The sequence below is a fragment of the Charadrius vociferus genome, unplaced genomic scaffold (genome assembly GCF_000708025.1).
Source record: "Charadrius vociferus isolate BGI_N301 unplaced genomic scaffold, ASM70802v2 scaffold104, whole genome shotgun sequence".
Lineage (NCBI taxonomy): Eukaryota > Metazoa > Chordata > Aves > Charadriiformes > Charadriidae > Charadrius > Charadrius vociferus.
This window is the reverse complement of record NW_009648255.1, coordinates 5,220,231-5,232,767: the sequence shown is the minus strand read 5'-3', so window position 1 is coordinate 5,232,767 and position 12,537 is coordinate 5,220,231.

The window sequence follows — 12,537 nt, the reverse complement described above, 5'->3', positions numbered from 1 at the left end:
CTGCTGATGAATATGCACCAGAAACACATAACATGGCATAACATAAGTGGTCTTTGTCCAGAAGGCAGCTGCATTCTAGAAGGAACATACAAAATAAGACATGCTAGGAAACCTGGAGTAAGGATTCTTTTAGTGTGTTTTCCTCCTTTTAAAATGCTTACTAATGAGCTGGGTATCATCAATTAGCTTGTCTGCCTCTTTTTTTGTCTCCCCCATCATCCTCTTCTTTTCAGTTGTACCAGCATTATTGGCCTTTACTAGATGGGCTCTAGTGATGGCAATGCACCAGTTAAAAGCTCTTTGCCCCACATTTAACACATCCAAAGTGAAGTGGTCATATCCCATATTTTGTAATCCCTTTTCCAAGTTCAGCTCAACAAGAGGGTCCTGATCTCAGAGGGCACTATGGCCTCAAAGTAAAGTCCGCATAAACTTCCAGGCAGAAGCTATTTATAAGATATTGGGCAGAGCAGCAGTATACCCAAAGTACAACATCAAAAAAACATTTTTTGCAGACTAAGTCTTTAGGTGCAAAGGAAAATAATTTAAATTGGCACAAGTGCATTCCTAATTGGTTGTTTCAGTAAAAGCAGCTCATGACTTGAAGTAAGAAACCCTCCCCCAGCCTACAAAACCAGGAGGTTTACAGTAGGATCCCCATCTGGCTTGGGATGACATCAAGAGTTTTCAACGTGGTCTCCAAAACAGTCAGAAGCCCAGTGGTTAGGATATTAATGCAGTGTGCAGGAACCATGGTTGAATTCTTCGTTTCCCTGATTCAAAGAAGACTGTAACCTCCACCTGCCATCTCTCAAGTAAGTTTTAGCTGTACGCTGCCACGCTGAGGACTCTGACAAGACTTATCCCTCCATCTCAGAAAAGAGCTTTGACAAATAGGGTGTTCTTTTTTTGTGTAGGAGATCTTAATGTTAAAAGCAGCTCAGATAACAAAGGCCTGACTATTTGTGATTGAGCATAGAGGCTCATTTACTTTGCTGTTTTCGAAGGCAGGATCCCAGTCAATGTTTCTTGTAGTCACAGAGAATTTGAGTTCAAAGGAATGGAAATTGTGTTCCAACAAAGCACTATGGCACAGAAACAGGATAGAAAGCTTGGATGCGTGGTTTGGATCTGTTTTATAAATAGAGGGTTTGGGGCCCATGCAGTACTAAAAAGATTGCCAGTGATTTCAAGACCTACGACCAGATCTCTCGGGTGAAGTTTCCTATAATATAGAACTGCTACACATATGCTTAATTGCACAATTTCCTTCGTAAGTGAAAAAAACCCCCAACTATTATCACTAGCCTGTGGCTTTGCAGTCTTGGCATAACCTCTGGGCAAGCACCAACCAATCGGAACACGCTCTGCATTTCTTTACATGCTTGCATAGAGAAGTTGTGACGAGTGGTAACAGCTTTGGCACCTTGAATAGTGTTTATTATTGCCAGAAGTCCTGTACTAACTAAAAATGTTGGGTATGTGCCACTTATTATCATCAGAGGATACTCTACATGTGCCTTTTAGAAGGCAAATGATATCTACATGCTTGCTTCTTTACTGCTTCTCATTCAACTGAGTTCCATTTTTCGCCTGTCTTCCATTTTCTTCACGTGCTAAGCCAGAAGCACCAAACTTTGACCTGCCTAAACCAAGGAAGGAGTTTACTCACCCCAAGGAGTTGAGTTGAGGAGTTCATTCAATCAGTTACTGTGAGAAAGAAGGTGCTGGCACTTTCGGAAAAGAAGGGATGTTAGCAATGGAAGAGATGAGCTCCTCTGACCCTGTGGTAGCAGAAGGAGAAAGAGAATTACCCTTGAGACAGTGAGACCTTAATAGATGGTGCAGAGCGAGAAAATCTGTAACAGCCGTAAAAGCAACTTGTCTATTAGAAGCAGGAAATGTTAATGTTCCAGGTTAGCTTTTGAAGCAACTTCTAGCTTTTCTCAGAGGATCTGAAAACAGAAGCCAGAGATGGAGGGGTGTTTAGGGCAGCCTGCTCTCTCTCTCTGCAATAAGGTGTCTGTGTGCCCAGTTGTGCTTTGGTCCCCCGACAGTGTCCCGTATAACAACCTGGGAGATGCTGTAGCATCCATACATGCGCGTGCAACTCACCCAGAGCACTCTATAATCCCATAAAGTTTACAGGCCAATATTTGCCAAGTCAAAATTTTGTGGGAGTACCAGCTTGCCTGAGAAGGTAGTTAATATGCCAAACATGAAGTTTAAAACAAATCCTGCTTTTCTGGAGCAACTGTTTTTCCCCAAATCTGACATTATGGAGTGTCATCCAGCCTCTGCGAACCTTGAAGTTTTCATTTGTGTGTTGCATCACACACAAATGAGCTAACATGATATATTTGCATGGGTTTTGAAGTCAGCTGTAAAAAGTACATTGCCAGCAGTGCGAAGCTAGTTAAAGTCAGGGTTTTAGCTGTTCCCTTCAAATAAGGAAAGGAACGCGTTTTGAAGTAAAATATCCTAGATACTGTAATTCCATGTCAAAAAATGCAAATGTATTTTCCATTTTAAAAAATTTACTTTGTTTCGGACCAGGCCACGTGCCTTTGATATTTATAGAAAAATACTGGCATATTTGGATATAAGTGATGTGTCCAAAGAGGATGGGTAATCCTGACTGATCCTGAGGCTTCATGTCTTCACAAAATCACATAAAACCTACTTCTTGAACTAGTTTCAAAATTTTCACTGAAACACATGAACAGAGCCCTAAAAGACAGCATACACTGACCTGAGGGAAAAAAAAAGACAGATTCAGAAAGTCCAGTAAGCCCACTTTGAAACCTAATATGTCTCCAAATACCATTGTGATAAATGCAGTAAAAATTTCAGGTTTTTAGACTGAACAAATCAAAATGGAGTATGAAGCTTACAATGGGATCTAGTCTACGGTTACTGCAATCTATTAACCAAACAGCATTTACGTGTCCCAAAACAGAGACAAACCTCTTTCCTCAAAATACCCTGCAAAAGTCAAAAAGTGAGAGTCTGACTTCAAAAGCTCTTCAACACTGTAACAGTAGATCAAGTGTATTTTAATTAGAAAAAGATTCAGGCTGCAGAATAGAGGCCTGGCTCTGGAGCTAAACTGCTCCAAAATGCAGTCTGGCTGTCATAGTTCAGCTGGGGCCTCTTACTTTTACTAAAGTTGAAAAAATTCTCCACTGTAACATTGGTGTGAGTCCAAATTGACAATAAAATTACTAGAGTTTCTTGGGATTTACTCTAACAGGAAGTTTTATCACTGCATATTAGCATTAGTCATGCATTAGGTTACAAGTCAAGTCAAAACAAAGTAATCACATATTAAATTGTGAAGTCAAAAGAAAGTAAAAATCAAATCTTGAGTATACTGTATTCAATACTCTGATATTAACTTTAATAGAACCGGTATGTCACCCAGAAAACTGTCTGTAGGAATTCAAGTCTTTGTTTTATACGCATAATACACATTACACACTACGCTTCTCTTCTGAGAAGTGAAGACCTTAGGTAAATATATATGTATATTCAATTTGATTAGGAATTGCACTTTTAATCAATCGTTCTTAAGGGTAGGAGGTCAGGAATTATTTTACCTAACTGTAACCTTCAGATTTCAATACTTCTGCTATCTGAAACCGGAGAAAAACACCAGCTTCCTAGCAGTGTGTTTATTCTACACGTACTATATGAACTCAAAAGCCCTGTTGCTTTGCTGCAGCAGCCCTCCCCATTCTTTGAGGCATTTTACAGATAAAACAGGTTAATTTTAAGCAACCAGGAAGTTTACCTGAGTCACTGTAGAAAGCTTACCATAATAAAATACTACTTTACCAAAATTTGCCAAATTCACTCTCCTCATTGCTGGTATTTGAATGCTAAAATATCCAATAATGTAGTTTGATTCCCAATTGTTTTGGTTATTTTACTCCTTGGAATAACACAGCTCTACTCCAGATGTACTTTAATCTTCCTTACTGCTTCTGCCAAATTTCTGTTTTCTGTTTTCCATTTGCTTAGTGCTCTCATCATGAGCAATATGTCTGTGTCACTTCCTCCCTATATGTTCAGGCCTTTTCTTGAATCATGCAATATGTAAGAAGAAAAGCCAAAAGGGGGAAGCTCATTACGGTTGCTATTTTTAAATACAGGAACCTCTGTGGGGCTGTTTGAAAAGGAGATTCCTTTCAAAGAGTAGATAATAAACAACAACATGCTAGAAATAACACGCATGTACAACTACTCCTACAAAACCTCATGTCCTAGACCTCTAGCAGGTCAGCACAAGTGAGACTCCAAAAAGCACAAAATATCCGAAGAGAAACAGCAGAGAATCAGGTTCCCAAGTGTACCTGGTATTGTGGGCATTTGGGATGTTTGCTGAAATGCGTGGACTGTCACCAATGACCTGGGCTACTGGGTTACTGGTATTTCTTCTCTCTCCCCGGCTCCTCCTCAAGGATTGGCCTGACTTACAGTAAATACAACTTTGATTCCTACAGACACAAGGTTAACTGTCCCATGAATCAAACCTCCTCTTTTCAGATCAAGGGCTGAGTAGATGGGGAGAAAGACAGAGTCCCTTTGAGCTTGGACACGTGAGATGCAAAGGAGTCCCTGTGGCAGCACAGAGATAAGGAGCTCAGTCCATTCCTATTTGTTCCTCCTAGGACTATGTGAATTGCCACCATCTTTAACTCACAGGGTGCCTTTTTGAGGGACCGTGAGTTCCTCAGTCTGCCGGCAGTCACATATTGTAGTTCTGAACCCCCACCTGGGGACAAGGTTATCTCACTTTAAAACAGAATGAGTGGAAAATAGCAAGAATATGTTCACAATATACTAAGATGTTCTTTTATGAAACAGCAAGAGAAATCTAGGTAAGACAAACATTGTCTTTGGGTTTCTGCCAGGATATAAATGCCATCTAAGAACTTTTGCAGCATTAAATGGTGGCATGGTACCAGGCAGCACGCTGGGGTATGGTGATGACTGTACTCCAGCAATGTGATTCCACTTCAGGGAGTGTAATCAGGAGTAAAACCACTGATGCTGCTTAATACCCTAATCCTGTTTACATTCCTGTTTTACTACCAGTTTTCTGTTACCTTTGCCTAAACAAATCGTTCCAACAGGAGCTTATCTGTGAAAGTTTTGTGTTTTATAGTTTACTATGAAAAGTAACGGTAGCTTTTCCCGTTCTTCCAATATTTATAAAGTATTTTTCCAAGTTATTAGACACTAGTTGATACCGCATCTCAGCCTTTCCCTCATGGCTCTCTCTCCTCTACCCAGCCGCCAATTTGCATGAAACTTTCAGGAATGTAATATCTGAGATTGCTGCCCTCCGATAAGTCTGCTTGAATCAGCCAATGAATTGCAAGGCTTTAAAGAGAACAACGCACAAAGACAACATCCTTGGCTGACTACAGCATCATTTCCTAAGCAAACCAAATAAAATTTAAAAAAAATAAAACAAAGAAGTCATGCACTGAGCTGGACTTCATGCCTCTTAGAGGCTGTTCATCATCACAGCCAGAACACAAGAATGTCTGATAACACAGATGAGTAGGTTTTACTCTCAGGGCTAATTATTTATTATGCAGTATTCCATACAAACACTCTTAATAGCAGCCGTAGCACTTCTTTATTCCCAGTGTAAATGTGCTGTGTAAATGCTTGTAAAACTTTATGAGCTCCATTGCCTCAAAGCACTTACAATTCAGGTATGATTAATAAATCATGCATGTACACACTGTCTCATGTCTCTCCCTAACCTTTCAGAGCAATACTCCAGTTAGTTCATGTCACATCACAGGCAAAGAGCTCCTCTACACTTACTGAGCAGTGCTGTTTGGCGTTTTTTTGTTAGCTAACTCTAAAAGACATGAGTCTCCCTGTAACAGAGCTGTAACAGAGATTTAATTAACTTTACTTTTTTCACCCACACATGGTCCACCAGCTGTTGCCTTCATCTCACACACTCCCTGCCTTGCTTGTTGATGCTGCTGAGCACCCACACCCTCATCAATGACTGCTTTATTTCCTGGCCTGACCTCTAAGAGACTTCTTTAGGGTGTAAAGCACAGCCTGGTTTCTACTCAATCTTCTGGACAGCTCCCACTAGGTGGCACCGACTATCTGAGATTCTTCTTTCCACCCTGCATATGAATTTCCCTTGCCTTGCTCCAGGTCTGCTCTCCCTTTTTGCAGCATTTCCAAACACTGAGCTCATCGGTTTTAATAACTGCAAAAACAAAGAGCTTCTGGGATCTTTTTCCTGTCCTTGTAGTGATCGTTGCACGGATCCAAGCCAAAAGACAAGCTATGCTTTTTCAGAGACAAAAAGATGAATTTCCAATGCCATTTCTACAGCTAGTTCAAGAACCTTACCGGTATCACCATTAATGACTTCTTTCAGGACCATCTTCACACAAGTCCTTAGTGGTTCTTCACTTTGTTGTCCTCATTTACATGTGCATGCATAATAAACCTAACATCTGCAAGAACACCCGTTATCCCAGACAGACTGATGAGCTGGACAAACAGGGAAAAGCTGTGAGGAAAACTGATGTGGCAGTGACGGAGAAATGCCAGCAGGCATTTATCTCCTGGTAAATGGGAGGAGAGCAAGAGAGTCCTACACAAAACCCTTAGAAGAGAACTCAAACAGAAACAGCCAAGAGCAATTCCTCACCAGTAGGGCTGAAGTAATTTTGGATATCTCAGACATATCTCAGACATAAAATATTCACAGTGCACAGAGATGAACGATTTAAAGCACAGTGAAGAGCTGGACTCGTATCAGTAAAATGGATAAAAAGCTTTGCAAACCTGGGGACCGGGATCATCATGTCCGTTAAGGTGTCCAGTCATGTGCACTGAGCCATCTGAACACCAGGACCATGTTAATCCTCCAGCAGCTCATATGATGAAGAATTCCACTCAAATTCTTCAAGGCATTTGAGCTACCTGTAAGACAAATACTTGCACAAAAAGTAAACACTAACAAAAAAAAACCAACCAAAAAACCCCCCACACAATGAAGGCCCAAAGACAAAGGGAAAAATTGGGGAAACTCCAGAATTTTCTGAAACACAACAAATAATCGGGTTTTCACTTAAATTAAGGACTTCTTTTCTTTAGCAAAATCTCAGTGAGTTCCTAAATAGCCTTTTACAAATTGAGGCCTAAACACTGCAAACAAGTTCATATGTTTTTAAGTGCAACCACTCTTACCAAGTTCAATAGTGACACTTGAAACATAAAATGTTACAAATCTTTCAGGAGAGGAGCTTAAGATTTTTCTGACAGGTCTTTCTCCAATTCAGCTATTTTTTCCATTCTTCTATACTTTTTTATGTCTCCAAACAAATCTGTAAAATTCGTTTGCCCTGGAACTAATTTTATTTTGTAATGTAATAGTAAAGCACTTCCAAGACTAACAATTCGGACAGATAGCCATGCTTTGTGAGAGAAGCCTGCACACATTTTTCCTGGTGTATGAGAGCAGCACAAAAGCTAGAAGTAAACAACTAAAATTAAAATAAAATTACAATCCAGGGATAACCCTGTAACTGACTGGAAAAACAGTTTCTATTTCTGTGGCTGGTAGGGCATGATAATATCGGTAACGAAGATGGCAGTCCCGTGAAGATGAAAATGAATGTGAATATGGCTGTTAAAGTCCTGAGCTCATTTCAATCTCATTTCAAGTTCTTTATCTATATTTCTTCGGATTTTATACATAAATTACTGAATGCTTGTTTTCTCTCCTCGAATTAACTTCATAAAGTAAACAGTTCTTTCCAAACTCTGCTTAAAAGTCTCCATTTCAGATCCTTAAAAAATTGCAAAGATAGCACAGATATCAACATCAATGAAATTTACATAAATTCATCAGTGACTGGCTTATCTTACAGTGCAATGATAATGGAAACAATTCTAAAGATGAGATTTCTCTTTCCTGGAAGGCCAGACAGTTTTACAGCTGTAGGATATCAGGCCCTGGCTTTTATTCAGGTGCTGGAAAACCAAAAGACTGTGAAAAAATAGACACATCCGACAAGACTGGAAAAAGGAGGAGATGGAACAATTCAAAATTCACTGACCTATTTACGCCTCCATCTGCCATGGCCTCCAGTCTGGACACTCCAATGGGAAATGCACCAGGAAAATGTAATCACTGGGATTATTCTATGTAACAGAAAAAACAATGTCTGTAGTCAGCGTTCCCAAGTTCAACATTTTCCTCTAACTCATAAAATATGGAATGCAACTGCTATCTTTTGAAACAGAAAAAAGGGGGAGCCCACTTCCCTCACAGGATTTTTCAGCTAGGACACAGGATTCCTCAATGCTCTACCGTGCGGAAAAACTACCAGGCTTTTGTGTCCGAACTTATATTTGCATGGTGCATCCCCAGGAGTTAGATTTTTTCCTGTTTCCTCCTCACTGCAGGCACAGCCCTATGTCTTTTATGCATAGCTGCTCATACTACAAAACACATCCACCTGCACGGGCAGACCGAGCCTTATCACTGTTTGCATTTCGCTTAGTGGTTCAAGTTGATCCGTAGTATAAACAAAACACAGAACCAAAATACACAGAAATCCCTGTCTCGGAGCACTTCTGTTCTATGCAAATAACACGCTGTTAGATAAGTGCCTGAAGGCTCAGCTATCCAACCCCTTAATCGTAAGAGTATTCATATTATCATAGCACTCAAACATTATTATTTTTCTTCTTTTTGTATAACACAGGAGGTTCCAATTGCAAGTTTCTTATAAGGTGGATCATCTGACCATAGTTTAAAGTCAGTTCATGATTTAACGTGGTATTTAAATGATTTAGGATCCTAATATTTGTTTAAAGTGTTTACCATCATGTTTTATGGCAGCTGTCATGTTAAGAACAATGGAGCATGTAATGGTATGAGTAGTCTTTTTCTGGGGATTGCAGCAAAAGGCGGATCAAATTCCAGTGTTTCTTAGAAGCTGTTCTGCCTTTACAGGCAACTAATAGCTCCAACACAGGATAGATACACTGGAGTATTGCCTCTTGAAGTACTTTACAGGCAACTAATAGCTCCAACACTGGAGTATTGCCTCTTGAAGTTCATCTGTGGTGACCGTAGGGCAAAGAGGTAATGTATGGCAATTCCAAGTGCGTCCCATATGTGTCACACATATAGGGAATTTGTCGATCTGTGGCATACATGGCTCCATTACTTCCTAGTCCTATTAAAACAACTGTACATTTTAATGCATATGTTTACCTGCATTAATTATTTACAAAGGATAATGTTTTGGAGACAGTAACATGACAAGACTATTTAAGTCAGGAAGCACCAGAAGCAAGATATTCCAAGTCAGAGCATAGCCTCCTTACTCATCTCCATGAGTGACCACATTTTCTCACCTCAGTACAGAATGCCCTTTAAATTATTCTATGTACCTATGCAGAATTTTCTTACCAGTGTTTTATCCCCATACCTGCCATGAATACTGAGCGATTTAGAAAAATGTGTCTTTATATGCATTCATGAGGTAGAAGTCAGTCACCATCTACTGTTCTGCAGCCAGAACTCAGGCTCCAGGAAACAAATGTCAAAGCTGTGTTAACTTTGTGTGTCCAGTTTGAGATAGCTTATGTTTGATTTTTATTTTATTTTTTTTTTCAGAATATTAAGTAGCATAGCACTTTCTATATTCAAACACAGCCCTCCTTGTCCTCACCTCAAATTAGGACATCAGCAAACAAAGTTCAACTGATTACTTAAGCTGGACACTCAGACACAGGCAGCTGATAGGTCAGCTATAAAAAGCCTGACTTCCCCTAATGTCACAAACTCTGACCTCAGGCAAGGATAAATTCAATTTTCCCAGGAGCACTCACCTCTTCAAGCCCTAACTTTTTATTCCTTCAGTTCCTGACCACTAATAAATGACAGTGAGTGTTAAAACAATCTTTGTACGCATTAGTAAGCTTCAGTCACTGGACAAAAAGGTCATTCTTGCTTAAACATCTGCAGTTGGAATGTACTTTGTAGCCGGAGAGGTAATAACATATGCCTTGCCAGTACATTCCTTAACTTCTGGCAACCAAGTGAATGGGCTGTGACTTGTATGGGACAACCTTCACTGTACATTTCCATCACTTTGGATCCCCATTCCATTGATTGGTAGGATTTTAAAAAAGAATAATAAAAGACCTGCTGCCTGATCTATTTAACTGCTGTTTTCATTGTACCATTCTGGAAAAACTGAAAGCTGTTCAATGATCATTTTTATTAGAAACTGGTATCCCTAGCTACAACATAATCACAGAATCAAACTTAGCAAAACCAACAGTGAAGAAAAATGAAAGAAAATACCAGAGAATTACATTAAGAGGAAAACAAACAAAAGAAAAAACCGCGTAGTACTGTGATATCCAAACTGACTGAGGACTGGCTTCCCCCATCTTGTGGTTGATGGTGAGAACCCATGTCCCAAAGAAAAAGGATATTTATAACATCTCTCCCCTGAACAAGTTCTCTGTTATCCAGTTGAGTCTGAACACGTGTAGCCTTTCCTTCTGTTAGGGAACTTACTGGGTTGTACTTTACATATTGCTCCGCTAATTTCTCAAAACTTATAGGACAATATTTGCTCAACATTTCTTCAACCTGGTTAAATTTGTCTGGAATTGGCCAATGAGTTGGCCAACTGCTTGTCCTTACGCAGCACAAACTGACAGACGGTTTGATTGCACAAGCCTTATTTGCTTAGGAAATTAAACTAAACATGATAAATAGGTGTGTGTAAACGCCTGCCCATGAATTCCCTGTTGCAGCCTCCTAGCATGCTTCCCACGGTACAACATGGCTCAGAAAGCACTTATCCCCCATCTTGCCTGATTATACCAGTAACTTATTCAGGAATTAGTCAAAGTAACATTCCTCTCCTAGCAACTAATTTAATGCTTTTTAATATATTACAGTCTCTTTTAGGTCCAAACCTTTCTATTTTGGGACTTCCAATTCAAATTTGCCTAATAGCTTCACATAATAGTCTCTTGCTCCCAATAAATTCCCCATTTTAACTCTAATTGGTTTGCTCATGAAGAATCACAATTTACATGAGCTGAAGAGATGTCTCACTAGCTATAACTGAATATAAATAATATTTGATTCAGCAAAAGGAGATACTAATTTCCTTTTTTCTCAGCATTTCTTAATGACATTGCCAATTTCTACAAGCCGATAAAGTATATTTACAACCTAATCAATTAAATGTATTTGGAATAGGTATTAAATAATGACATCAATTCAGTGTCCTCTTAAATTTAGGATGTCTATTCATTATAATGATAACCCAAAGTGACTACCATATTCAGATGAAGTTGCTGGTTAGCCAATTATTCTCCAGTGCGAAGTCATCAAAACTGAAGGCGTAGACTGGCTTTATGAAAGGTGATGCGAGCAACAAGTGGAAACCCAAGAAATGAAATAATTTGAGTAGCTGCAATACTGAAGCATAAATCACCTTCAGTGATTGAATTCAAAGTCTCAGTCTAGAAATAAAGAATTGCCTCATCCTACTTAACCGAGCTCAGCCCGAGGAGCCCGGTAATGCAAGAACGCAGAGGACGTTTCTGAAGGAGTCTGGGAGGGGAAGGGAAGCTGGAGGTTGGGTGATACTAAGGAACCTACTGGGACTGCTTTGTGAAAGAAATGGATGCTGGAAACCTGCATGAAGGTAAGTCAATTTGAAGCATTATGGATTTGAGCAGAAGTTTTTAAACATTACCTTCAAGAACTTTGGGAAGCTTCTTAAAGGCAAGGAAAAAGAATAATTTTTTTTTTAAAGTATCACTATTTCAAAGCAATTACAATTTCTTCCTGGGTGTCTAACTCATAATTTTGAACACTTTGGTCCTCAAACAGAGAGCAAGGCATTCCGTTAGATTAAAAGACAACAAATATAAATTTGAAATACATTTAGACAGAAGTCATAGCAGCTTGTGGTACTGACTGCTGATAATTACTGGTATATGTAGAATATTTGAATAACAAATTTTTAAGCCTCTTTGATGTAGCTTTTCTTTTAAGGCCAGAATAATGCCTGTGAAAAACACAGATCAACGAGTTAGATACATTTAGAAAAAGTAACTTTGGAGTATGTCTTTGATTTTTTTTTGCTTATTATTACTCCTAGTTTAGCTTGAGCCTTGGTTGGTCGTTTTGGGGTTTGGGTTTTTTCCGTGTAACAAAATCCATCAGTAGAGAGAACTCGTGGTTTACTCTAATTCTGAAACCGTGCTGGTGAAGGATAAACTCCCTAAGACCTGCCTCACCTTTTTACCCACGAAAGCGGCGTTTGGGAGCCCTGCCGTTGGCACAGACGTACTCTGCGCCTGCATTAAGATTCACCAGCGGCCCGAGCTGGGCTCTCGGGGCGGGAAAAGGCAAAGGGCGGCGAAGGGTGGCGAAGGTTGGCGAAGGGTGGCGAAGGCCGTGAGGCGCAGCGCCTGTGGGGTGCAGCCGCCACC